A 26,713-nucleotide genomic window follows, 5' to 3' on the forward strand; every position below is an offset into this window, starting at 1 on the left:
CGCGCTCGCGCTCAGGCCGGCTCGGGGGTGCGCGACGCGCTCGCGCTCGCGCTCTCTCGTGCAGGCTGAGCTCGCGGAGCCGGGACCTGTCACGGCGGCGGCGGCGGCGGCGGAGCGCAGCGCAGCGGGGGGGGGCAGCAGCCAGGCCGCGACGACCCCCGGCCCGGGGCCCTAACCGCCGCCCCCAGCGAGCGCCGCCCGGCAGGTGAGGATGGAGGGAAGGTCGCGGCTCGTGTGGGGGCGGGGCCGGCCCCCCCAGCGCCTCCCAGGTAGGGGAAACTGAGGCTGGGCCGAGGCTGACGGGCGCCCGGGGCTGGAGCTGGATGGGACCGTGGGCGAGCCCCCCCAACGGGGAAACTGAGGCCCGGGAGCGCGACCATGTGACCTGCCATAGGACCGTCGGGTCGTAGCCTTAGAGAGCCTAGGGACCATCTACTTCAACCCGCCCCCATTTTAGAGGGGGAAACTGAGGCCCGGGAAGCAGTGGCGAGGCCCCGGTCACAGCGGGAAGGGACCCCGGGGACCTTCTAATCCAAGCTCCTCATCTTGCACAGGGGGAAACTGAGGCCCGGATGGGCTGATCGCGAGACTTTGGAGTCCGGGAGAACCTGGGTTCGAATCCTGCTCCCGCCACTTAGGAGCTCTGCGGCCACAGGCAGGTGGGGGAAGAGCCCCCAGGTACCCCCCAGGTCTTTGACCCCGGGGTTGCCCCTCGGCTTCCTCATCTTTTAGAGGAGGGGCCCTAAGGAGCAGCATCCGAATTTGAACCCAGGGCCCTCTGACTCCAAGTGCAGGACAGTGGCCTGCCATAGTGGGGGAGGGGGGTGGCCTGTTAGCCCCTGGCCGTCTTTCCGGGCCTCAGTCTCCTCATCTGTAGCATGAAGGGACTGGGCTTTCCGTGCATCCTTTTGCCTTTCGCTCAGGGGTGGGCTGCTGGCTCCAAGACCACCCTGTCTGCCCCATCCCAAGGATGACCCTCTCTAAGGACCTGTGGGCCACAGGCTGAGCTGGACCGGGCAGTCCAGTGCCCTCCTTTTGTAGATAGGAAACCCCAGGAGAAGGGGGCTGACTTGCCCAAGGTCACACCGCAAGTAGGTGATGGAGGGAGAGCAGGTGATGGGCTGGCTGGTTCTGTGGACAGGGCTCTGGGCCGTGGACTCAGGTCACAGATTCCTGGTCTGAGAATGGATAGCAGATTTGATCAAGCTCATCTCCCTTCTGGATTGCAAGTCCTGGGGCAGATGCTCAGATTTGTCTCTCCAGGATGCATGGATTTGCCTCTCAGCCTGGAGACAAGCAGTGGTTGTTTAACCTGGCTGGAGCCTGGGGAGAGCTACCTGAGCCCTCCTCCCTGTCTGGTTGGAACCAAGCCATTCCAGGCAGATCACCTGGCCGGCAGACGCCTCACCTAGCCAGCAGTCCCATCCTAGGCAGATTACCTGGCCAGCAGTCACCTCACCTGGCGGGCAGTACCCATCCCAGGCAGATGGCCTCACCTGGCCGGCAGTCCCATTCCAGGTGGATCACCTGGCTGGCAGTCGCCTCACCTGGCCGGCAGTCTAGCAAGAGCTCTTGGCAAGGAATCAGAAAATCATGGAAAGGACTTGGGGGTCATCTTGTCCAACCCTCTCAGAGGCTTGTCTGAGGTCCCACAGAGTAGTGGCAGAGCGGGATTTCCAGCCTTGGTCTCCCGATTCCACCCTGGGTTTGAGGATGTCCAGTGCCACTTAGTACTGGAGTGACGTTGGCTAGATCGCTTCTCTCTGGCCTTCCCTTTGGTCCACTGTAAAGTGATGGAGTTGACCAGCAGCCTGGAAGGCCCCTGCCTTCTCTGAACACTACTTTATATGGTGGGGAAAGGAGCCTGGGCCTCTGGTGCTGCCTTCCTTGTGACCAAGGCTCAGGTTCAGGAGGCTTATGGAAGCGGGCAGCGCCAATGGGCCATCAGACACAGTTTTATTTGTTCCCTATGCATTGGGCAGAGCCAGCAAGACACAGATAGTGCCCCCCAACTCTTTTTCTTAAAAAAACTGAAAAACTTTTTTCTCTCTCTCTATCTTTTGTTTTTACATCACCAGAATTCTTCCAGTGTCCATTCCCCCTCCCAGAGAGCTATCTGATATAACAAATTCTATTAAAAAAGAGACAAAAACAATCAGCAAAACTGATGCATACTTCGAGTCTGGAAAGGCACAGACGGTGTGTCATAGGCCCCGCAGAGGAGAGGGCCCCCTTCAAGTCCTGGGCTTTCTGGCTCTCTCTTATATAACATTTTTCTCTTTCCTTCTCTTGTGCATTTGAACAATCAGAAAACAACCCTGACAGATTCTAGGCTCTGGGTCAGCACCGAGTTTGCTGGATTGGGAGTCAAAAGATCTGGTTTCCAATGTCACCCTTGCTGCTTACTCCTCTTGTGACTCTAGGCAAATCACCTCCTTTCTCTGGGCCTCATTTTCTTCCTCTAGAAACTGATCAGCTTGGACCCATCGATCTCTAATCCACTACAATTCAACGCACATTTATTAAGCCCTTTGGATGTACTGGGGATAAAAAGATAACAGTGCCTGAATTAACATTCCCTTTGGGGTGATTCAGTGTGTGCATAGGTAATTACCTTCCAACGAACATGGAGCAGGAGCACTTGGCATGGAAGGCAGGAGTGTTGCTTATTTTTTTCCTCTTGTATTCCCTGGGCTTAGTGTAATGCCTAGTATGCAGTAGGTGCTTAATGAATGTTTGTTGAAGGAGTGATATTGGGGATCATACAAGGAAGGCTTCATAGAGGAGGTGCCACTTGAATAGAGATGGGGAGATGTTATTCCAGATATTGGGAGTGATTTGTGTGAATACCTGGAGGCAGCCAGGTGGCCCAATGGATAGAGCTTGGGACCTAGAGTCTGAAAGATCTCAGATACTGCCTGACTGTGTGACCCTTGGGCAAATCATTTCACCTCTGGGCCTCAATTCCCTCATCTGTGAAATGGGGACAATTGTAGCCCTTGTCTCCTAGGTTGTTGTGGGGGTTGAATGAGTTAACATATGTAAAGCCCTTTGCAAACCTTAAATCTCTATGTGAATGCTAGCAGTTATTATTATTATGCAATGTCAAGTTCAGAAAATGGCTAGTAGTCTACCTTGCCTCTAATATAGTGTATTGTTCTGGAACTCTCGGGTGGGTTCCCCAGAAAAGGTTTCCCCACGTTTAAGGAACTCTCAGGGTCCATATCTGCTAAACATCACCGCTCACAAGTCCCCACCCAAGTGTTTACCCTTGATAGTTAGCCAGAGGACATAATTAATTCAGAGTAAAGGTATTTAATGAAAGGCATAGTGAGAAAAGTAGCAATAAAATATTTCTCCCATAAACTTGGAGCATATTTTCCCACAGATTCCCCCACCATTGATAAATAGAAAGAGTGGAGACCTGTAGGGAGTAAGCCAAAGGGCGTGTGCAGAGGGAACATGTTTGGCCAGGACACACATGTGGAGTAGCTTACATGTGTAGCCAGGCACCTGCATGGCAGGACAATTCACCCCCCCCTCCCCTGTGCTCCTGGGACCCTGATGTATCCTGGCTGTGCTCCCCCTGGGTCTGCCCCCCCCCGGTCTCCCCCCCCCCCCCCCCCCCCGAGGTCTTTGTCTTTGCCTATGGCTCTCAGCGTGGTTCAGCACCATCAAACATGGTCTGGGCTGGCCGGATATGCCTCCCCGCAGAGCTGCAGAACTTGTCCCTGGCTGTTGCACTGAAAATTTTAGCTATGGGATTGGTCTCTTCCACATGAGAAGAGTGGGCTTTGCTGTGCTGTTTTAGTTTAAAAGCCAGAGACTTTTCATTTAGAAAAATAGCTGCCCTTACCTTAGCTGTAAGACCTGTGTCTGCCATATGTATGGTAGGAAAAAGCTGAGAGTGGAAAGAATGAGACTGATTTGAGAGATGCTGTTGATATAAAACTGACAAGACTTGGCAACTGATTAGAGATGGAAAGTGAAGGAGAAGGAAAAAAGATCTGGGAATAATTGCAGGGCTGCAGACCAGATGGGTTGCCCTCAGCCAATTAGGATGCCCTTTGGACTTTGCATGGGAAGTTTGGAGGTAGGACAGACTCAGTGGGGGAGATAGTGAGCTCCACATCCATGTGGACTGTGGCACCCGTGGAACATCTAGGACGTGAGAAATAGCAGGCACTCAATGTGTGGCTGACATCCAGGAGAGAGGTTAGGACTGGATATATCGATTCAGGAGTCATTAGATGAAGCTTGCACCCTTGGGAGCTGATGAGGTCTCCAGAGCAAAGGAGCCTGGCTGGGTGCAGTCAGACAGCAAATATCCCTTCCAGTTTTTGGTCTGTTTTTGCATGAAGGCAAGCAGGTTGTCAATCAGGTCAGCTAGTCACCTTGATTTATCTCATTTGTGCTGGGTGATAACTGAGTAAGTGCTCTTTGAACCTTTCTTTCAAAACTTTCTACAGGCTGTTTGATTCTCTATCTTTCCTATATTAGGTGAGTTCTATCCTGTTCCTATTTTAGTTTTTTCTGGGATCCTGAGAAAAAACAGAAATCAGTATAACCAGAGGCACGGCAAGGATGTGTGAAATTGACCACATAGAATTTTAGAGCTGAGAGGGACCCCAATGGCCATCTAGGCCAAACTGTTGTCCAGAAGGAATCCCCAAACACAATGGGGTTTCTGCTTTTAGATTTAATTTGAGTGATCACAGTGTCATAGTAATTATACATTTTGGCCTCTAGTGTTAACAAAAATTTAGGAAAACCAAACAAATATAGTATATTTCTTTTTAATTTAAGAAAAAAAATCTTTTAATATGTGAGTTTAGAACCATATCTCTTCCAAAGTTTGAAGGGCCCTTTATTATAATATTATTCATAATTATAGACAGATTAAAAAAAGTCATACACATTCCTTTTGCTTTTAAATCAGTAGTTTTTTTAAAGAGGCAATTGGGGTTAAGTGACTTTGCCTGGAGTCACACAGCTAGTAAGTATCATGTGTCTGAGGCCAGATTTGAGTCCACTGTACCCCTTTTTAAAAAAAAAATTATTAATTTATTTTGATTTAAGCTTTTGAGTTTTAAATTTTTCTCCCCTTCCCTCCCCAAGATGACGCGCAATCTGATATAGATTATACATATATATTCCTGTTAAACATATTTTCACATTAGTGATGTTGTAAGGAAGAATTACAGCCAATAGGAGGAACCACCAGAAAGAGGAAACAAAACACAACAGAAGAAAAAAAAATAGCAAATAGTATGCTTTGATCTGCATTCAAACTCCGTAATTCTTTCTTTGGATGTGGATAGCATTTTCCATCATGAGGCCTTTGGAGATGTCTTAGGTCCTTGCATTGCTGAGAAGGGCTAAAGTCTATCAATATTAGTCATCGCACAACGTGGCTGTTACTGTGTACGATGTTCTGGTTCAAGTGTGATCTTTTCTTTAGAGACCCCATGGTGTTTCACTTCCTTGGGCTTCTTTTCAGTGAACTTTTCATTTGTTTTGTTATAGTAAGTAGATTCAGTTTTGGTTCTCTTTATTTCTGTGTTGGTTCAAAACATCTCTCCATCTTTCTCTGAATTATTCATAGTCACCGTTTCTTATTGCATAGCAATATTACATTGCATTCATATACCACAGTTTGTTCAGTCTCGGTAAGGAGTGTATGACTCCTTTAACTGTACCTCCAGATAACCTGGTTGGGCTTCTGATCATAGCAGCAGTGAGAGCCAGCGTTGACAGAACCTTTCAGGTTCGTCAAGCACTTTGCCTATGTGATTTTCATTTGATCCTCACAACAGCCCTGGGAGGAGTGAAGTGCCTTGCCCAGGGTCACACGGGGAGGGCAGTAAGTGTCCAAGGTGCCCAGCCAGCACTCTCTCTGCTGGTGCTGAGTCACTAGACCCGAGGCCTGAGCAACCAGATACAGTTTGCAGAGAGGTGCTCCTTGTCTATGGGGGCCTGCAGGCCGACGTCTTTCCTGGAGTGCTCTGCTTGCTGGAGGGCCGTCCCATCCCTTCTTGGTTGGGTGCCTGTTGTCCTTTGTTCTTGAAGAGGACCAAAATGACCTCAGTGTGTTGGAGTCGAGGTACAGTGTGTCCGACTGTGGCTGATCCAACCGGTCCGAGCTCGGAATGTTCCACCCCAGATGATCAGGCACGAATAGTCCGCATGAACGTTTGGGTGGATTCTCCAGATTCGAGTGTCTCGTGTTTCTCTTGAGCTATTTCAGCTGTTTTGCTCACAGAGTGGAGCCCCTTCTCTGATGAGGCCCTCCACGCTGGCAGTCCTGTGCCACTGTCTCCCGTGTCATGCAATCAGTTCCCAAGTTCTTAGAGAGACGTTGAGAGCGTCTTGTGTCGCTTCTTCTGACCGCCACGTGGGGTTCTCTTTTAGGCAAGCGTACATGTGGCCAGCCCATCGGGGTTGCGCTCTCTGCAGCAGTATTTGAGTGCTTGGCAGTTTAGTTCGAGAAGGGACCTCAGTGGCAGTAGTGTAGGGTGTACCTCTGGCGTGAAGGCTGTGGGTGGAGCTCTTTCAGGACTGTTTCCTGCCTTTGGTGTCTGCTTGATGCCCATAACTCCCACCTGTGGCTCCAAGAAACTGTGGCATGGCAGTGGCCACACCCGGTAAAGACCCCTTGTAGAATTACACGAAGGAGATGTCCAAAGCGTGTGCTTCTTTCTTCCCTCTTTTCTTTGACTTTGGCCTTCTCCTTCTGGGACATGTCGCCATCCCACTGCTTCTCAGAAGGGCTTCAAAGGGTACTTTGAAAATAATCGTCCCACTTCACTTGGCCCAATCTATGGGGTGGGGGGAGGGGGAAAGTATTACTATTTCCATTTTATGTGGAAATATAGGGGCAGCTAGGTGACCCTAGTGGACCCAGTACTCCAGCCTCAGATGCTTACTAGCTGTGTGCCTCTGGGCAAGTCACTTAACTTCTGTCTGCCTCAGTTTCCTCATCTGTGAAATGGAGATAACAACAGCACCTCCCTCCCAAGGTTGATGTGAGCATTACATGAGATATCTGTAAAGCACTTAGCACAGTGCCTGACACAAAGTAATCACTATATAAGTGTTAGCTATTATTATTATTATTATTATTAGTGACTAAATAGTTTTAGCGGTGAAATGACTCTGAAGGACGAGTTGGAACAAAAGCCCTAAGTCTTCTGTCCCCTGAGTTCACTGTGTTTGCTGTTCCAGACTCTCTCAGTGACCCGGGCGTCCCCTTCTGGTGACCCTCCCTTTCTGACCTTTGGGTTCATCTGGTGCCCTCAGGTTCTCAAGCTTCAACCATTAAAACACACACTTTCAGGGAGGAACCTGCGAGGCTCTAGTGAAAATGACTGGCAAGACTTAAAATAGCGTTCTTCCCGGGGTTATTTTCATTCTAAACAGTGACAAAGCCTTAAATTCAGTGCATATAACTATAATTTGTATAATTTCAGCCAGCAAGATTGTGAAAGAAGGCATTTGGAGGGGGCAGCTAGGTGGCACAGTGGATAGAGCACCGGCCCTGAAGTCAGGAGGACCTAGGTTCAAATTCCGCCCCAGACCAAACACTTGACGCTTACTAGCTGTGTGACCCTGGGCAAGTCACTTAACCCCAATTGCCTAAAACAAAAACAAAAACAAAAACAAAAACAAAAAAAAGAAGGCATTTGGAGGAGCATGACGCCTGGATCCCCTGCAATCATACCATGTAGGTCTTGGTCTGCTTTTAAAGCCAGCCTCCCCTGTAAATGATCTACTTAGCACGCCCCTCTCCCTGCGCCCCCCCCCCCCCCCCCCCCCCGCCCCCAAGAGCTCCACTACAACTATTGGGAAAAAAAATGTGGCTTTTAGAGAATCTTGGGTTTTGAAGTAGAAAAGGAGAGATGGTCTATCACATAGCTTAAGTGAGCTGAGTAAGGATGTGAGTCCCTAGGTGGACCAGTTTAGATACCTGTCTAAGAATATTTTCTCGCACTCTTTTTTTTTTTTTTTTTTTGGCTAGGCAATGGGGTTAAGTGACTTGCGCAGGGTCACACAGCTAGTAAGTATCAAGTGTCTGAGGCCACATTTGAACTCAGGTCCTCCTGACTCCAAGGCTGGAGCACTGTGCCACCTAACTGCCCCTACTCTTACTGAACTTTTTACTTTGTACTGCCTGAAAGTCTAACAGGGATGGAGAACCTGCGGCCTCCAGGCCACATGTGGCCCACTAGGTCCTCAAGTGTGGCCCTTTGACTGAATCCAAGTCTGGTACAGATTCTCCACCCCGGGACCAGTTAGAGATTTGGTGGTGGTGGTGATGGTGGTCAGGATTTATAAGCTTGATAGAGTCAGAATCAGAATTAGGGTCACTTCTCTGACTTTTTAAAAAAGGTACACAATTTGAAGAGAGTTAAGAAACTAATAGTCATCTGTTCTTTAGTGTAAATTATTTAAATAAGATGCCTTCCTGACAATACCCAGTTCAGATCAGATACACTGAGATTGTGGGAGCTTTGATTAGGAGATTGCTCAAGGGTGAAGGAGAGGAGGGAGTTCAGTTACGCCAGTCACACATCTCTGCTTATCACTCTTACCCTCAAAGCCTGAGGATGGATGGATCAGGGACCACCCAAAGGTGGGGACTTGGGGAAAGGTCATCCAGACTTACAATGGCGGGTACTGAGGTGAAACTGACTATTGGAGAGTTTTGCCCAAGAGCCAGCCCTGTAGCGCTAGGAAGGGAGGATTTAACATCACTTTTCTGCGTGGACAAGCACCGGGAGTGATTTGTTCAATGTCTCACAGTCATTATTTGGCTAATGGCTTCAAAAGAGTCTCTATTTACTATGCATGCTGTGCTGCACATAGTAGGCACATGTTAAACGCTGAATGATTGATTGATAGATAATCCCATTTCCTTTTCTTTCTTTTTTTGGACACGGTGGCTAGGGTTCTGGATTAGGAGAGGTGGTGTAGCCACAGCACACTCAGATTTTAGCAAAGCATTAAATGGGCATTCTCATGCTGTCTGTGGATTGCATAGGGTAATGTGGAGAGACACGGTAGGGCAAGAGTGCTGTTAGATGGGATGACAGGACCCGAAGATGGGGATTATTGGTTCAATGTTAACTTGTAAGGAAGTTTCCAGTTGGGGATCTGACCTTGGCCTTGCTGTGCCCGACATTTTTACCACTGACTCTGTGAAAATCGAGGTGGCTCGCTTGTCAAGTCTGCAGATGACATGAAGTTGTGAGGGATAGCGTACACATTGGATGACAGTGTCCAAACCTGGATCCAACAGGACAGGATGGTGGACTAAATCGAAGAAGATTCCATTTTGTTGTTGTTCAGTAATTTCAGTCATGGCCACCTCACTGTGCCCCTGTTTGGGGTTTTCTTGGCAAAGATACTGGAGTGGTTTGCCATTGTGTTCTCCAGCTTAGCTTACAGATCAGGAAACTGAGGCATATGGGGTTAAGTGACTTGCCCAGGGGCCCTAGTCCCTTTCCTGACAAAAGCTCGTCTTGAAATAATACTTTATAGCTTACAAGCTGCTTATCCCAACAACTCTCCGGTTATCCTCATTTTACAGAAAGTAGCATAAAATAAGGAATAAACATTTAGTAAGCACCTACTGTGTGCACTTACTATCTCAACTGATCCTCCCGGCAACCCTGAGAGATAGGTACTATTTTTATCCCCATTTTACAGATGAAGAAACTGAGGAAGACAGCAGTTAAGTAACTTGCTTGCCCAGGTTTGCACAGCTAATAAACATGTCAGGCAGGATCTGAACCCAGGTCTTCCTGCCTCCAGGCTCAGTACTCTGTCCACCGCACCACTTATTTCTGACTTGATCACAAATGGTCTCATGGTTCCCTGTCTTCTGATTTCACTATCTGTGTTCTTTCCACAGTACCACACGCTGTATACCCCGGATAGCTTACTAACAGGAATTTAACGATGTTGATTTATTGTCCAAGAAAGGATTATATGTTATAGTAACCATGACTTCATGAGATTGCAATATAAGAGTTGGACAGTAAGGGAGAAGAAGTATTTCTTTCAAAACATGGTTCTGCCAAGTGGCCAGGGAAACTGTGAGTAAAGCATGCTAGGTTCAGTAGAAAGTGCCTCTGGGGTCTCTGGGAAGTGTGCTGGATCCGGGGTCACAAAGGGAAGCTGGAGACTGGCTTGAGAATGAGGGAACTCATTGTGGAGTCCTGCCTTTGAGGCCCGTCCTCCTGCCCGGGTGACCTCGGCCAGGTCACTCCTCCGCCCCGTGCCCCCGTTCTTCAGCTGTGAAGTGAGGGATGCTGGCTGCAGGAGATGGCTTCGGAGGTTTTCTTTGAGTCTAAATCCATGACTCTGGCTTGGATTTGACTCCCAGTGCTGCCACTTTAGACCTCGGTGACCTTGGATCAGTCACTGAAACTCTCTGAGCCTCGGTTTCTTCATCTGTAAAATGAAGAGCTTGGGCTGGGTGGCCTGTAAGGTATCATCCAGGTCTAAAAATCTGTGATCTTGTGTTCCATTGTCAGGAAGTATTTTGTAGTGCTGCGGAGCCTTGCTGACTAGAATGGGTACAAATGGAAATTTCAGATACTCCAATATTACTGAAACTGAACAACAGTCAATTTTCCTGATACACTGTGATTATTTTCAAATACTCGGGTTTAAATCCAGGTTTTCATGTTGCCCCAAGTCCAATATCACATTTTTTTGTGGATGTTAAATAAATTGGAATGTCAATAATGTCATCTTCAAAATTGCTATTTTATAGAATAGAATCATATAATTTATAGCTGGGGGAGACTTCAGTGATCATTCTGGACCAACCCCTCATTTTCTACAGATGAGGAGACTGAGACCCAGGGGTTAAAAGACTTGTCCAAGGTCGCCCGACTAGAACGCAGCAGAGTTGGCAGTCAGTCCCAGGGAGTACAATTCCAGATTCTTTCCACTACACCATGGGTGTCCCCCCTCACCCCTCCCTCACTGTTATTTTTGAGGGGTACTGGTGATGCTGCTATCGCTAAGAAATGTTCATGTTTGATAGCTTTGGATGACCTGGCCAAAACATACTTTTAGTTTTTTCCTCACAGAATGTGGTATATTTGGGTTGGGATTAGGTTTTTGTTTTTTTTTAAATGTGTTTTATTGAAGTTTCATAAAAACATCCTTGTTACTTCTCCACAGCTCCTCCCTCCCTAAAATACAGATCAGTCAACGTATTAGCCATATCTGACAATGTCTTCCTTATTCCTCTGTGCTTGAGAGGAGGAGGAGGGAGTGTGTCCCTGTCAGTCTGAAGCTGTGACTGGTCACTGCCTTGAGTTAGCATTCTCATATCTTTTGGTGGTTTTTTTTTTTTTGGTTTGGTTTGTTTTTTGTTTTTTTGCTTTTTAGGCAATTGGGGTTAAGTGACTTTCCTAGGGTCACACAGCTAGTAAGTGTCAAGTGTTTGGTCTGAGGCCGGATTTGAACTTGGGTCCTCCTGACTTCAGGGCCGGTGCTCTATCCACTGCACCAGCTAGCTGCCCCCAGTGTTGTTTTTGAATGAGATAATATTGGTACATCGCTTACTTAGCACGTAGCAGGTGATTAATAAATGTTTGTTCTTTTCCCCTTTTCTTTCCTTTACATTACTGTGGTCATTTTGTAAATTGTTTCCTTGGTTTTGCTTGCCTTTCTCTGCATCAGTTCTTACAGCTGTGAAGTGTGAGTCTGTTCTCTACCACCCTGAGTTTTGAGAGGCTCGCTGGGACAGTAGCTCTTGAAGCTCACTGCCTCCCTTAGAACGCTTGTTGTCTGGATCAGTGGGGGGGGGGGTCCCACGTCCCCTCGTTCAAAGTTCTTTAAAACGTTGAAGGAGTTTTGTTTCATCCACTAAACATATATACAAAATAAATACAAAAATACGAGACAATTTGGGGTGGAAAAGATACACTGAGCTGGAGAGCGGGGATCTGGACAGGCCCCACGCAGAAAACAACACGTGACCCGAGCTTTGGAGGGAACTGAAGATTCTGGGAGGCCAAGGTGATGAGAGACAGCTTCAGGGGCAGGGTCTGGGGGCCATGGAAGTGAAGGCACAGAGGTGGGCAATAGGAAGGGCGGTACAGAGGATTTTCAATGCCAGACAGAAGAGTTTGTGTTTGGCCCTGGTCCTGTGCTTGGGGAAAATGGTCTTAATCTCTGTCCATTCTCATCTCCTCACTCTCCCTCAGCCTAAACATCCAGTTAGTTGCCAAATCTTGTTCTCTCGGTGTCCACGGCGTATCTTGTTTGCACCCCCTTCCACCCCCTCACAAAGCTGCTCTCACCCTGGTTCAGGCCTTCATCACCTTGCCCCTGGACTCTGCCTCAGGGCTCTCCCCACTTCAGTCTTTGTCCACGTGGCATCCAGAGGGGTTGTCCTTAAGTGCACAGGGAGCCTGTCCCTGCTGCTCAGGGAACTCCAGTGGCTGCCTGTCTCCTCAAGGAAATACAGGCTCCTCTCTTTGTTGTGTAAAGCCCCAGCCTGCCTTATTACATGTTATTCCTCTTCAGGCTCTCTGTGATTCAGTGAGTCTGGCCTTCTCCATCTCCTCTATTTATATATGATATATAATATAGACATATATATATACATATATATGTAAATGATGTGTATGTATGTGTGTGTACATTTAGGTATATTTCCAATCCTAATTCAATAAATAAGTGCCCCCTCTGTGCCAGGCACTTGCCAAGCCCTGGGGATACAGTTAATAAAAAGACAGCCCCTTTCCTAAAGGAGCTGACGGTCTAGAGGGGAGACAGGAGAGGTGTGGGGGGAGAGATGGGACACCAGGCAGTGTCTGTTATGTGGAGGTGAAACCAGGCAGGGCAGCAATTGCAGAGTGGTGTAGACTTCACATACACACACACCTCTCTCTCTCCCTCTCTCTCTCCCTCTCTCTCTCTCTCTTTCTCTCTCTCTCTTTCTCTCTCCCTCTCCCTCTCCCTCTTTCCCCCTCTCCCTCCCTACCTCTCTCCCTCTCTTCCTCTCACACTCACTCATACACATGCACCTTTGCACGGGCCACACGCCACGTCTTACCTCTTAGAATCCATCATTCCCCTCCAGATGTAGCGCAGGCATCCCCCCCTTCACTTCTACCTACATGAAACCTTTCCTTATAGGCCCAGCCTGTTGTCTCCTCCGTCCCCAGTGCCATCACTCATCACCTGGTATATCACAGGTTATCTCCCCACCCCAGATAGGTTGTAAGCTCCTTGAGGGCAGGGCTAATTTACATTGTCTTTCTCTCCTTAGTGCCTAGCCCAGTTTACTTCGTGTAGTGGATGCTTAATTCCTTGCTTTATAATTAGCTGGATCTAGAATTGAATAGGAGGCAGCTGGGTGGCTCAGTGGATAGGGCATTGGGCCTGGAGTGAGGAAGACCTGAATTCAAATGTGACCTCAGACACTCACTAGCTGTTGGGACCCTGGGCAAGTCACTCAACTTCTGTTTGCTTTAATCCACTGGAGAAGAAAATGGCAAACCACTCTAGTGTCTTTGCCAAGAAAACACCATGGACAGTGTAGTCGATGGGTCACGTGAAGAGTGAGGCATGGCTGAGAACAAGAATAACTGAACAAAAGAAAAGGCAGAATTTTGCAGCCTCCGAAGAATCAAAAATGTGGTCATTTCCAAAGTGAAGTTGAAAGATAGCATTTTAGCAATGAAGACTTTCATTCAGGACGTGTAAGGCTATCATCCAGAGAGCACAGGCTTGGGAGAAAAGCAGGCTGCCAGGGAGCGTGGGAAGGACAACAGGTGGCCAGCTCTGTGGTAATATAGCCATCCATGGTGGGGGGGGCACCCCGGCATTGGATGGGCCCTTGTGGAGAGTGAGGGGAAGCCTTTGGCGGGAATGGCACAGTGCCCGATGAGCTTGTGTGGACCAGCTGACAGTTGTTTCCATAGAGCATAATAATAACAATAACAATAATAATAATAAAAATGGAGGATATTCCAACCTCATGCCATCATGAATCCATTGAAGTTAGTATAAAGGGCTAGGAAGGAATTTGACAGGAGAAAGCTAGACCCTCCTCCCTGCCATTGCCCCCATTTCCTTGCATAAGGAAAGAATGTTTACCAAGGAAAGGTCTCCTTATTCTATATGTTGATTTAGCTATATTGTTTGGTGTATCCTTTCAGTGGTGTTGTTGAGTTGTTTCAGTCATAACCCCACTTGGGGTTTTCTTGGCAAAGATACTGGAGTGGTTTGCCATTTCCTTCTCCTGATCATTTTACAGATGAGGAAACTGAGGCAAACAGGGTGAAGCAACTTGCCCAGGGTCACACAGCTTGTCAGTGTCTGAGGCTGGATTTGAACTCAGGAAGATGAACCTTCTTGACTCCAGGCCCAGCATTCCATCCGTTGCACCATATAATTGTGCATCCTTTCAGTAGTCTGTAATATACTGGCATTAGCATCAATTGTTTTACATTTTATTTCATTCCAAACCGCTGTGGACTCTTTGCTGGCCTGGCTCCAGTTCTTGGGCCTCTCAGGTGACAGTGGTATCCTGGGGGACTATCGGATCCTGATAAGGGAGGTGTAAACAAGCTTGGGGAAAGCTGGCAACGCCAGGGGGACAGTTGAGTGGGAAGGGAAGCCTTTTCCAGTATTACTTCATCTTTCACTTTGGACTCAGTGAAAGCAAATGAGTGTAAATAGTCATAAAGATTAATGGGAAGTCCCAAGGTTTAACATCCACCAGATGACATCACTTTCTGTATTTCCCCCTTTTCCCCACCCTTTCAAATGTTGAAACTTTTAAAAATATTCCATTAAGGAAACTTCTCTCCCGTAACATTTTTACCTTTTTTTTTAAGCTGTAACCTATATCCTCAAGGCCACATGTGGCCCTCTAGGTCCTTAAGTGCGGCCCTTTGACAGAAAAATCATTTAAAGGTAGTAGTGTTTTAATTTAGAACTTAATTTAATTTAGAATCCAAGTTTGGATTCAGTCAAAGGGCCACACTTGAGGACCTAGAGGGCCACATGTGGCTTCGAGGCCATGACTTCCCCATCTCTGCCCTAGAACTTGTATTGGTGTTCTACTTTACTTTTTTTTGTTTTTGTTTTTGTTTTTTTAGGCAATTGGGGTTAAGTGACTTGCACAGGGTCACACAGCTAGTAAGTGTCAGGTATTTGGTCTGAGACGGATTTGAACTCAGGTCCTCCTGACTTCAGGGCTGGTGCTCTATCCACTGTGCCACCTAGCTGCCCCAGTGTTCTACTTTAGCTAACAACTCCTTCACAATACTCCTCTGTCTTGGCTCTCATGATGTGGCTTCTTTTCATGTTATCCTCTGTCTCTGGCCATTCTTTACCAAGCTTCTTCATGACTCCTTCTCATTCTGCCCCTGCGTGTGGGTGGTTTTCAAGGCTCCGTCTTTGGCCTTCTCTTTTTCCCTCACTTTTTGTCCTTGGCTTTCTCTTCTGCTACCTCTCTGCACATGACTCCTCCATCAATAGTCACAGCCCTAACCTTTGTCTTGTACTTGATTTTCCTGTTTTCAGCTAGCACTGGGATATGATGCATCTGCTGCCACTCGGCCTTTCCAGAATGCAATTCTTCCTGAGCCTTATGTGGGCCTATGGTTGGCAGCACCATTCATCCTCATCACTCCCACTTAAGAGCTCAGTGAAGATCTTGGATGCTTCCTTTCCTCTTCCAATCACATGCCATGGTCTTTGCTTCTGTCTCTCAAATACCTGTAGTATCTGGCTCCATGTTTTGTCCCGGCTCTGCCCCTGGCCTTCCTCAGGCCGCCATTACTTTCTCCAGGCATTCCACTTTTCCAACTGGCCTTCCTCTGGACTCTTCTGCGCCTTGCCATGTACTCGATACTTACCGTAAACATGTGTTGGCTGAATTGTGTCTCTTAAGGATTAGAAGTTTGCAGACTCCAGAAATTAAGTGTTATAGGAAGGCCATCTTGACCTGTAGTGCTTCATATTAAAGCTTAATCGGATGAGCAGAACAGCTTTTTCAGTGACTGATATACATGAGAGGCTCGTTGAAGACCAGACATGGTGTTTCTCTTTCTAAAATGGATTAGATATTGTATTTGGGGATGGTAACTCGGATTGGGGTGCAACTTATTTTTGCTTTCACTGATTTTTAAAAAATACAAAGTCAAATTATCTTTAAAATATTTAAGAAAACTATGTGTAACATTGTGGAAAGAACATTGAATTTGGTGTCAGGGAATTTGGGTTCAGATCCTTACCCTGTTATGTATTACTTATGTGCCCTTGGCTGGCCAGGTCACTCTGAGGCATGGTTTCCTCATTTGCAAAATGGGTGTTGGATCTGACAGAAAATCGTTAATACCAAACGTAATAGAACTGATCTATACATCTTCCTAGCAATGTCAGAATTTCTGTAGCACCCTTGGCATTCTCACACTTAAGATAGTGTCCATTAGTTGAGCTGAGTCATATCTTAAGTCTCACCCTAGTTTCCTTGTAAACAAAGCCAGCACAAACCAGGCAGCAGCCTCTGATGTCCTTACCCCTTCTGTAGGGATTCATGGCACGAGGGACAAAACAGACAGAAGGAAGAGGTTTTCCTTGCTCAGATTGCTGGGGGTGGTCAGGATCTCATGAGCAGGCCTTGTTCCCTCATACTTCCTCCTTCCTCTCTTCCCTAAGAATCTAAGAGCCTTTCCCTGTGGATTGACTGGGGGGCCATCCCCCAGGGTGGCAGGTTTGCTACTCGGTTATCTCAGTGAAAGACTCTTTATTCCTCACCTCAGGGCTTTGATTTATTTCCGAACTTGACAAATCCAGTGACCTTTCAGGTTCACCTCTAGATCTTGTGTTTATCTTCAGGTTCTAAGGGATGTCATTCAGGTGTCCTGCAAGCAGATTAATTGGTAAAAGAACAATAATAAGTTGATATAGAGTGTCATCCTAAAATTCCTATTGATTTTGGAAGAAGGTGATATAAATATTTAATACAGATACTATATAAATGTGCTCAAGTATAATAGTACTATTACCACTGCCACTAAAAACAATAACAATAACCTGGAGAGGTACCATGTGTAGTGGTACTATATGAGGTAAGTGCTTTGCAAGCCATGAAGTGCTCTATATCTGTATGGTTTGGGGTTCATTTTTTCTCCTGGGCTTTCACTGGTTCAGGGAATTCCCAATGAAGAAATGCCCCTCCAACGTAGATTAGATTAGCACCTAATCTGTTGTTTAGAGAGTTGGCCTGGGTCCTGAGAAGTTAAGTGATTTATCCAAGGCCCTAGACCCAGGATACATGGAAGGCAGGATTCAAATCCTCCTCTGGGTCTTCCTAACTCGATCAGAGTAGAATAAAGAATAAAAAAATCACTTAAAGGTAGTCATGCTTTAATTTAGATGTAAACTCTTTGAGGCTAGGGATTGTTTCCCTCTTTGTATTTGGAGTCCCAGTGCCAGGTATATATGAGGCACTTAATAACTGCATATTGATTAGTTGATTGATGAATCACTCAGAAAGATGTAGCAAACATTGAACTTAGCTTCATATAAACTGTACAGTATATCATAGTATTTTTTAAAATTTTTTTAGGCAGTTGGGTTAAGTGACTTGTCCAGGGTCACACAGCTAGTAAGTGTCAAGTGTTTGACCTGAGGCCGGATCTGAACTCAGATCCTCCTGACTTCAGGGCCGGTGCTCTATCCTCTGCGCCACCTGGCTGCCCTTATCATAGTATTTTTCAACAAAATTACGTGACTAAAGCAAGTTTCTATAGAACTCTTTCTGCTTCAAGAGTTAAAACCAGAGATTTTTCACACACAAAAAAACACATACACAAACACACATACAGAAGAATTAAGAATACTTTACATTGCCCTTGGAACAATAACCCACCCTCTCCAAAGTCTGGTGGATTGATGGGGCCCCTCATTGGGGTGGATGTAGTAAACCATAAGTGTGTCAAGGAAAGAGATAGTTACAGGAAATGTCTCTGTTTTTCGAGTTTGGAAATCAGTGAAGACTTTCGTCATCTAGTCCAGTTGGTGATGCTCAGGCCAGGGCCCGTGACAAGAGCCAGGCAGCTTTAGGTCAGGTATTGAGAAAGAGGGGAAAGCCCAACATAGGATGCCAGAGATGCAGAGAGTAGCCTACCCTGGGGATAGGGGGAGAGGCTTGTTGGCTGAAGCTGGGCGGGTGTGGCTTGAGGGCAGATGTTTGAACTTGGACTTGGTGCTGAGACTGTGAAGGCCCCTCCCTCCTGTACCCTGGGTCAGGGCAAAGCCTCACTATCCAGCCAGAGGTGGAGCCTGATGATTGGAAGGGGTGTGAAACAGTGTCTACAGTGCCAAGGTAATTGAGTAATCTGAGACTGTGTACGTGTAATTTACTTAATCTGTCCATAGTTTGTACTCCAAGATTCCCTTGAACTGTAGTAAAAATAGTAGTTGTACCTGAACTGAGTGTGCACATGCTGTGCTGAAGGGGACACAGCTGGGAAAGTAGTGGGGGTGGGGGTGGGGGAAGGCCTGGTGTCCTAGGGGCGTGGCCTTTTCTAAAAGGAGGATGCCCTTTCATTCCCCTGGATGGTGGCGGGGCACACAGAAGCCTTGGTAGGAATCTGCCTGAGAGAACCTTCAGTGTGGGGTATGTCCTGAGAGTGGGTGCCTCTTTATGAAAGGCAATGATCTGGGGGGACTTCTAGAATACTGTAGGCTTCAGAGGGGCAGGGAGAATAGAAGAGACTGGGATGAGAAATCCCCTACAAATAAGCAGAGCCACAGTGGATGTTAGACTGATTTGGTCATAGAATATTGTGGGGCTTGAAAAATATTAACAGAAGCCACAAATTTTGGTCTGGGAGGGGATGGAGGAAATTTGACAGCAGAATAGATGAAATTAAGTCATATGAAAAATTGCTACACATAGTAAGTTTTTACTAATGCATATTGAATCTTTTGGAGGGAAAACTATCCCAAGCACTGGGATTTATTTCATAGCTCCTTTAACATTATACAGAACACAGCTTGGGAAACACAGACAGAATGGGAAAATCATTGGATTGGGAGTTAGGAGACCTGGTTTGAGTTTAGATTTAAATGCTGCCACAGATTTTGGGGAGATAACGTCACCTCTCTGGACATAATTTCCTCATCTGTAAGTGAGAAGTTTGTAATAACTTATCTAAATATTTGAAATATGTCAGTCTTGAAAATGGTAGGTAAGATTCACATACCTTAGGTGTGACAAATTAGAGGCAGAGGGGTGTGTGATAGATAGAAGGCTGACCTTGGATCCAGGAAGAGCTGGGTTCAAATCCACCCTGTTTCTTTTTAGTGTTGGGATCATGGGCAAGGGACTTAATCTCTCTGAGATGCATTTTCCTGGTCTGTAAAAAAGGGGGACATTTGAACTCAATGGCCTCTTAGATTTCATCCTGCAATAAACCTATGATCCTATGAAATGATTTCCTTCCATCTTTTCATAGATAGACTTACCTAAATCTACTTAATTATAGATGGATTGTATTATGTGATGGATTGTATTTGTGGAGGGAGTTAACCAGAAGTCTTTTTTTAAAAATATGATTTTGCCTCATTTTGTCCATTTAATTATATTATCCATTGGTTTCACTTTTCCTCCAGTCTGGGAAAGTCATTCTAGAAAACTCCATCATTTATTTTAAGTTCATTAAAGGGTGGGTTTTATATTTTGGATTTCACAATGAAGTGAACTTGCATTTTCGGAAAGACAGAACTCAAGTATCTCACTCTTTGTAAGATGTCTGAATAACACATCCTGTGAATAATGTCTGACTTCATTCACAATTGTGGCTCAGCTCTGGGGCTTGGTTCCTTAAGAACTGATTTAGGTACTGGGAGGAAAACCACAAGAGATACTCAATGAGTTTTGTTTTGCTTGAGATAATTTTGCATAAGAAAATATGCCTTAAATGTACTTTGTATAAGACCACTTATGTCTTTTTAAACTGACTCATGTGTTTGGTAGCTGCTTAACTACCTTCATTGCAAAGCTAAATTTACACAGGGCCAGAGCTGGTTGTTTAGTATAAAAAACCAATAAATAGATCAACTGCCTATTCTCATGTTGCCCCAAGAAACCCTAATCAATGAATTTTCAATCAGTTCGTTTAGTATTATGGGAGCTAGGATTTAATTGATGTCACATAATGGAATAACATGTACTTTTCAAGTGCGCTATGACAAGGCACTTAATTTTAGATACTCACTGCATTTCTTTCTTTCTCCAATACTTCTTTGTTTTCCTAAATTTGATCGTAAAAACTAGAAGTAGGAAATTTGGCATGATTGTGTTTAACTTTAGTTTGTATTCCTGTTTAATTGATAAGATAGTTGGTGAATCTTTTAGTTTAACCTTGCCATGTAAGACATGCCACTTCAATACGAGTATTTTTAGGATCAATTCCAGTTGGTTTTATTTTAATGTTATTTTTTAAAACTTTTTTTGGTCTGCTTGTTTTGTTTAGTGTAGGATATATATACTTATTCATTGTATTTGCTTCTGAGCTGTTCCAGAGTTCCTCAGGAATTATTAGAATATGACACGCAGGTCATTCTTAAGCAGAGTTTTTAGGGTTAATACTTTTGTGACATTACTACTTTTTGAGGAGATCTTCGAAAATGTTAAGTGTGCTTTGTTTTTGTTAAATAATCAGAGTTTTGGATACAGTTTCAGACAGCTGAATCATATTCACGACTGAATTGATCTCATTGTCTTATTAACGCATTCGTTAGCCTCGTTCTCCCGTGTTCCAGACTTCCTGCTCTCTGCCCAAGGCCCCATCATTCTTCTAGATCCTCTCCCTTCAAATCCAGTCTGCTACCAGTTCTTGCCCTTTCTCCCTTCCCAGCATCTCTTGCATTTGACCCCTTTTTTTTGCATTCACCTGCTGCTACTTTAGCCTAGATTATTGCAGCAGCAGACCTGTAACTGGGCTCTCTGACACAAATCTCTCTCCACTTTACTTCATCCTTTCTATATACTACTAAATAATATACTAGATATCTATACCATATAATACTAAATAATATACTAATATTCTATATATACTATAATACTAAAGTAATTTTACTTTTTTTTTTTGACTTTTTGGTGAGACAGTTGGGGTTAAGTGACTTGCCCAGAGTCACACAGCTAGTAAGTGTTATGTGTCTGAGGCCGGATTTGAACTCAGGTCCTCCTGACTCCAAGGCCGGAGCTCTATCCACTGTGGCACCTAGCTGCCCCCTAAAGTAATTTTACTTAAACAGAACTGACCACATCCCTCCCCTATTCAACCAGTACCAGTGGCTTCCTACTTTATTGTCTTTGGGGTAAAGTAGAGACCCCTTTCTTAGCTTTCAAAGCCCTGGGCCACCTAGCCCCAACCTGTCTTTCTAGCCTCTCTCATTCTGTGATTGAACCACCCCGTCCTTCTTTGCTGTTCCTCCCTCATGAGCTCCAGCTCCACGCTTTGCACTGCCCATCCCACATGCCTGAACGCACTCCCTCCTTACCTTTGCCACACTGATTTCCTCTTTTCCTTTAGGATGCAGCTGAGCTGCATCTTCTGCATGAAGCCTTTGCTGATCTCCCCTCCCTGCAACTGCTAGTGGCCTCCCTCCCAAACTTTCACCTTTTCCTAACCACTTTGTATTTGTATTTTTATATGTGCTTCTCTCCCTCGTTAGAATGGAAACTCATTGTAAGCAGGGCCTGTTTCATTCTTTGTCTTTGTCTCCCCAGCTGTGGCACAGTACTGGCACGTAGTAGGTACTTTGATACTAGTTCCCAAACTTTAGCGTTTATGTTTTCTAGATCACATAAAGCAATCAAAAGTAGCCAAAGGGAACTATTCTTCCAGTTTCCTCCTATAGAAGGAGTCTCTGGGGAAGCTCAGCATTATTTTTTTCTGTGCTGGCATACTTTGCATTTGGTCTCAGTGATAGATTGGGTCTGCTTTCTGGAAGCCTGCATAGCCCAACCAGTTAATCAGCAAGCATTTAATAAGTGTCTTCTTTGTGCTAAAACACCATGTAATAAACACTCGACTCAATGGCCCTGGGACTACCTGGGACACATGGAAGGGAATCGTCATGCCCACAGATCAGGAAATACAGAAAACTGATAAAGGAAATACAGAGTGATTGATATGGGGGGTGGGGGAAGGAGATGAAGTATGGGGAGAGTCAGGAAAGGTCTCTTTCTGTGGGTGGAAGTAGGGAGGAACAGCTTGAAAGGCCTCCATGTGGGAGGTGGATTGCCATGGCTGGGGGCCCTCAGTGGGCTGGTGCGGCCACCGCTCCAGCTCTGTGAAGGGGACCCTCTTGTCTTGGAGAGAGGCTGGAGCCCGGCTCAGCAGAGGAGTGTGTCTTTTGTTCTCAGAGCAGTGCGGAGTAGCGACATGACATGATCGGCCCCGCGCTGTAGGAAGATCAGTTTGGCGACTGTGTGGAGTTTTAATTGGAGAGAAAAGCCTTGTGATGGAGCCCGCAGGAGACTCTGGCCGCATGGTTGCGGGGTGAGCAGTGGAGAGATTGGAGAAATGGGGAGGAGATGGGTTTGATAAAATCTGGGGGAGGGTCAGTGAGTGAGAGGGAAGAATCCAGGGAGACTCATAGGTGGCAAACCTGAGTGACCGGAAGCATGGTGGTGATCTTTGACAAGTAGGGAGGCGAGGAGGAGTGAATGTGGAAGAAAGGTCATCTGGGTGGGTTTGGGAGATGCTCAGGTTGAGCTGCCTATGGAGGATCCAGGTGCACATGTCTAGCAGGCAGTTGGAGGTGATCTCAGGAGAGAGGGGAGGGGAGGGCTACAAATGTGGATTTGGGAGAAGCTTCTTCACCGGAAGTTTGACCACTTGTTGAATTATCTGGCCATCGTGACAGATGGAATAATTCTGTGGTGTGCAAATACATACTGTTAAATAGATTATTTCCATTTCATTTCATTGTACTATATTAGGCATTGGAGATACAAAGGCAAAAATGAAACAGTCTCTGCCCTCAACGAGTTTGTGTTCCATTGAGGGAAGCAACACATCTGTACATAGATGGGTCAATTCAAAATATAGACAGGTTTTTTTAGGAGACACACACACACACACACACACACACAACTAACAACTGGGTAAGTCGAGAAAGGCCTCCTAGAGGAGGCAACCCTTGAGGCCAGCTTTGGAGGAAGCAGAGAAACAACCAGTAGAACGGATCTGATCCGTGAGATGAAGTGTCAGGTACATAACGGGGAATAACAAATAGACCCGTTTGGCCAAAGCGCAGACAGTGGAAGGGCTTGGAGCTCGGTTGTGAAGGGCTTTAAATGCTCACTGCAGGAGTCTGGAATTGATTGAAAAGGAGGCCACCAAAGCAGCGTGAGCAGGGAAGCACCAAGGTCCGATCTTTGTTTTAGGAGTGTCAGTTTAGCAGCTAACTGTGGAAGATAGATGGGAGGGGAGAGCAAATAGAGTCATGGACGCCAATTAAGCCAAGCGCTGTGATCCTTGTGGTACCATTTGGGTTCCTGTAAGGAAATAAGTTATTAGACATCTGCCCTGAGTGTAGAGACTTGTAATTTAAGGGGAAAATGTAAAAGGAAATTCTCAATGTTATTTAAAGCAGAGCACCAAGCAAGATATAAATGAATTTATTATAGGCTAAGACAACTAAATATATCATTTTGCCAAGTATGGCATCTCTGAAAGCTATTTAATTGCACATGAAATACTCTCTGTTTCCTTATTACATATTTTTAACTGCAAACAGAAACTCATAAGAAAATGCTATTAAATAGAAAATGAAAAGTGAAAGTATACCTGAAGAGTCAAAATGCTTTAAAAGCTGTAATATGTTTGAAGAATCCTAACTTCCAGGTATTTATTTATTGTTAGGGACCATGCAGTGGAATTGTTGGGTGTTTTGAGGTTGAACATAGAATCAAACAATTGGAAGGGACAACAGAACAAATACCTTCTCCATAGTATCGCTAACCAAGTGGTCTTTTAGCTTTTGGTTGAAGACCTCCAGTGAGAGGCAACCCACATTCTCCAAAGCAGTCTGTTCCACTCTAATAATTGTTAGGAATTTTTTTCTGTACATCAAGCTTAAATCTACCTCTGAAACATTCACCCGTTACTCCTAGGTTTGACCTTTGGGGTCAAAGTGACAATCCTTCAAATACTGAACCTTTTGTCTCTTTTTCAGAGGGGTTCGACTTCTCTTTTATGATGTCTTCTCAATGACTTATCATTGTTTCCCTCTTCTGGACACCCTTAATATGTGGTGTGCAGAGCTGAACACGATGTTCTAGGCAGAATCTGACTAGGATGGAATACAGGGTTGTTTCAATAGACCATTATGCCTCTTTTAACACAGCCTGGATCATATTTTTATTTTTTTAGCACCATATTACATTGTTGACAAAAGTGGAGCTGGTGGTCTATTAAAATCCCCAGATGATTTTCAGATGAACTGTTCCCAAGCCATACTTCTCCCATTTTATACTTGTGAATTTGGTTTCTTGAACTCTAAGGTGAGACTTCATTACTTAATGAGGCCCTATTAAATTTTCTTTCATTAGAGTTGACCCAGATATTTTTGGATTTTGACTTCAACACGTTAGCTATATTCTTCCTAGCTTTTTGTAAGCTGTAAATTTATACGCATGACTTCACTGAAATCATTGGTAAAAATGTTAAACAGCACAGAACCAAGGATACATCCTCACGGAATGCCACTACAGACTTCCCTTGACATTGACATTGAGCTATTTATCAATGACTATTTTTTGGGTCTAGCTATTAAACCATTTACTAATTCATCTAACTATTATCTGGACTATATCTCTCCAACTTGTCCTCAAGAATCAATTGAGAGACTGTCAAATGCTTTTGACAAAATCTAGGTAAACGTTATCTAGATCGTTTCTCTGATTGATCACTCTTTCATTTTTTTTTTTTTTTTTAGTGAGGCACTTGGGGTTAAGTGACTTGCCCAGAGTCACACAGCTAGGAAGTATTATGTATCTAAGTCCGGATTTGAACTCAGGTCCTCATGACTCCAGGGCCGGTGCTCTATCCACTATGCCACCTAGCTGCCCCTTGATCACCCTCTCAAAAAAGGAAATACGGTTGTCTGGCATAACTAGTTATTGAAAATAACTATCCCATTTAACGAATTTGTTCTGGAATTTTGTCAGGTCAGAGTCAAGCTCACTGGCCTATGGTTGCTGAATCTGCATTCTTCTCTTGGCACATGGGCTTTTCAATGCCTTACCTGGGCTCTGTGATCTTTTGATTATCACTGACAGTCATTCATCAGTCCCATCTGCCAGCTTTTCCAACACTCTTTGGTGTAGTTAGCCTGGGTGCGCAGTGACTAAACTCATTAGGTATAGTCAGATGCCGTCTTCTTACTTTGCCTTGTTTTTGAACAATTGGGGGCCACCTCCGGTCGTCCTGATTTATATCTTGCCACTGGACCCAGATGATGCCAGAGGAGAAAGTGTGCCTGGTGACTTTGCACAGGCCTCCCTCACTTAAGTCCAGGTCCCTAGCAGGTCATGGCATCCCCTTCCTGATGTCATTGGTCGTCTTTGAGAACGAAGGACAAACAACAGTTTCCACCCCGAACACAGCCCTTTTCCGGACTCTCCTATTTCTGTCAAGTCCACCCCCCATCCTTCCAGTTTCCCAGCGGTGTAAACTTGGTGATCTCTCCCCCCGCTATCCAAACAACTGCTAAATCTTGTCATTTTTACCTTAATATCCCTCATTCAGATTTTTTCTCTCTACTCAGACTGCCCCCCCAGTGCAGACTCTCCTCACCTCTCACCGGGGCTGCTTCACTTGTCTCGTCTCCTGATTGGCCTGCCTGCCTCAAGGCTCCCCGCTGCCGCCCTTCCTAGTCAGTCCTCCATGTGGCTGCCAAAGGGATTTTCCTACATTCCCGGTCTGACCACATCACTCTCCTACTCAGTAGATTCCAGTGGCTCCTTAATGTGTTAGGATCAAATAAAAATTCTTCATGGCGTTTAAATACCTTCCCGACCTGTCTCTATCATTCTTTCCTAGCACCTTGGTGGACACACACACACACACACATACAGTATACCCAGTGAGTCATTCCTTATTACAAAGGAAAGAGAAAAAAGAAAAAAAAAAGCATTTCAGCAAAACAAACACATTAACATTATTTGAGTATGCACAGTATCCCACACACCTAGGATGTGTTTAGCAAAGAGGGAAGTGCATTTTCTCATCTTTTCTCTTGGACCATTGATAGTACATTTTTCTATATTTTCATTTATAGTATTGTCAGTGTGCATATTGGTTTTTTTGTCCTGTTTACTTCCCATCAGTTCCTAGCAGTTTTCCAAATTCCTCTCAGTCTTTCATATTATTGTTTCTTACGGTGCAGGAATAACGCATCACTTTCATGTAGCATGGCTTTGGTACCCTGAAATGGAGCACTCTCAACACTCCAGCATTGTTGTGGGCCTGCTTTTGTGTGATGTATTCTAGCATGTAAATGCCTTAGATTCTATTGGCCGCCACACTTGAGGATTGGAATCTATTCTCTTTGGCAAGCTATAGTTTGTGAACATTGCAATAGGAGCAAACTTTCTATGTGTAACTTACCTTTGCAAAGAAAAAAAAAGGAGTTCGAGGAACTTTCA

At 45.4% G+C, this 26,713-nt stretch overlaps 1 protein-coding gene across 4 annotated transcripts in view; it reads left to right on the top strand.

Moving 5' to 3' along the window:
- Positions 1–152: 152 nt before the first annotated feature.
- Positions 153–26,713, top strand: part of SLC41A2 (solute carrier family 41 member 2) — a 124,404-nt gene continuing 97,843 nt past the window's right edge. The window contains exon 1 of one of the 4 annotated variants that reach the window (XM_027871367.1): positions 153–205. The gene's annotated coding sequence lies outside the window, so the exon portion shown is untranslated. Of the gene's footprint in view, positions 270–18,606; positions 18,665–22,536; positions 22,560–26,713 lie in introns of those variants that run through there. The other 3 variants (XM_027871359.1, XM_027871377.1, XM_027871387.1) reach the window with 3 other exon arrangements.

Source organism: Vombatus ursinus, unplaced genomic scaffold, assembly GCF_900497805.2.
Source record: "Vombatus ursinus unplaced genomic scaffold, bare-nosed wombat genome assembly UNPS02003292.1, whole genome shotgun sequence".
NCBI lineage: Eukaryota > Metazoa > Chordata > Mammalia > Diprotodontia > Vombatidae > Vombatus > Vombatus ursinus.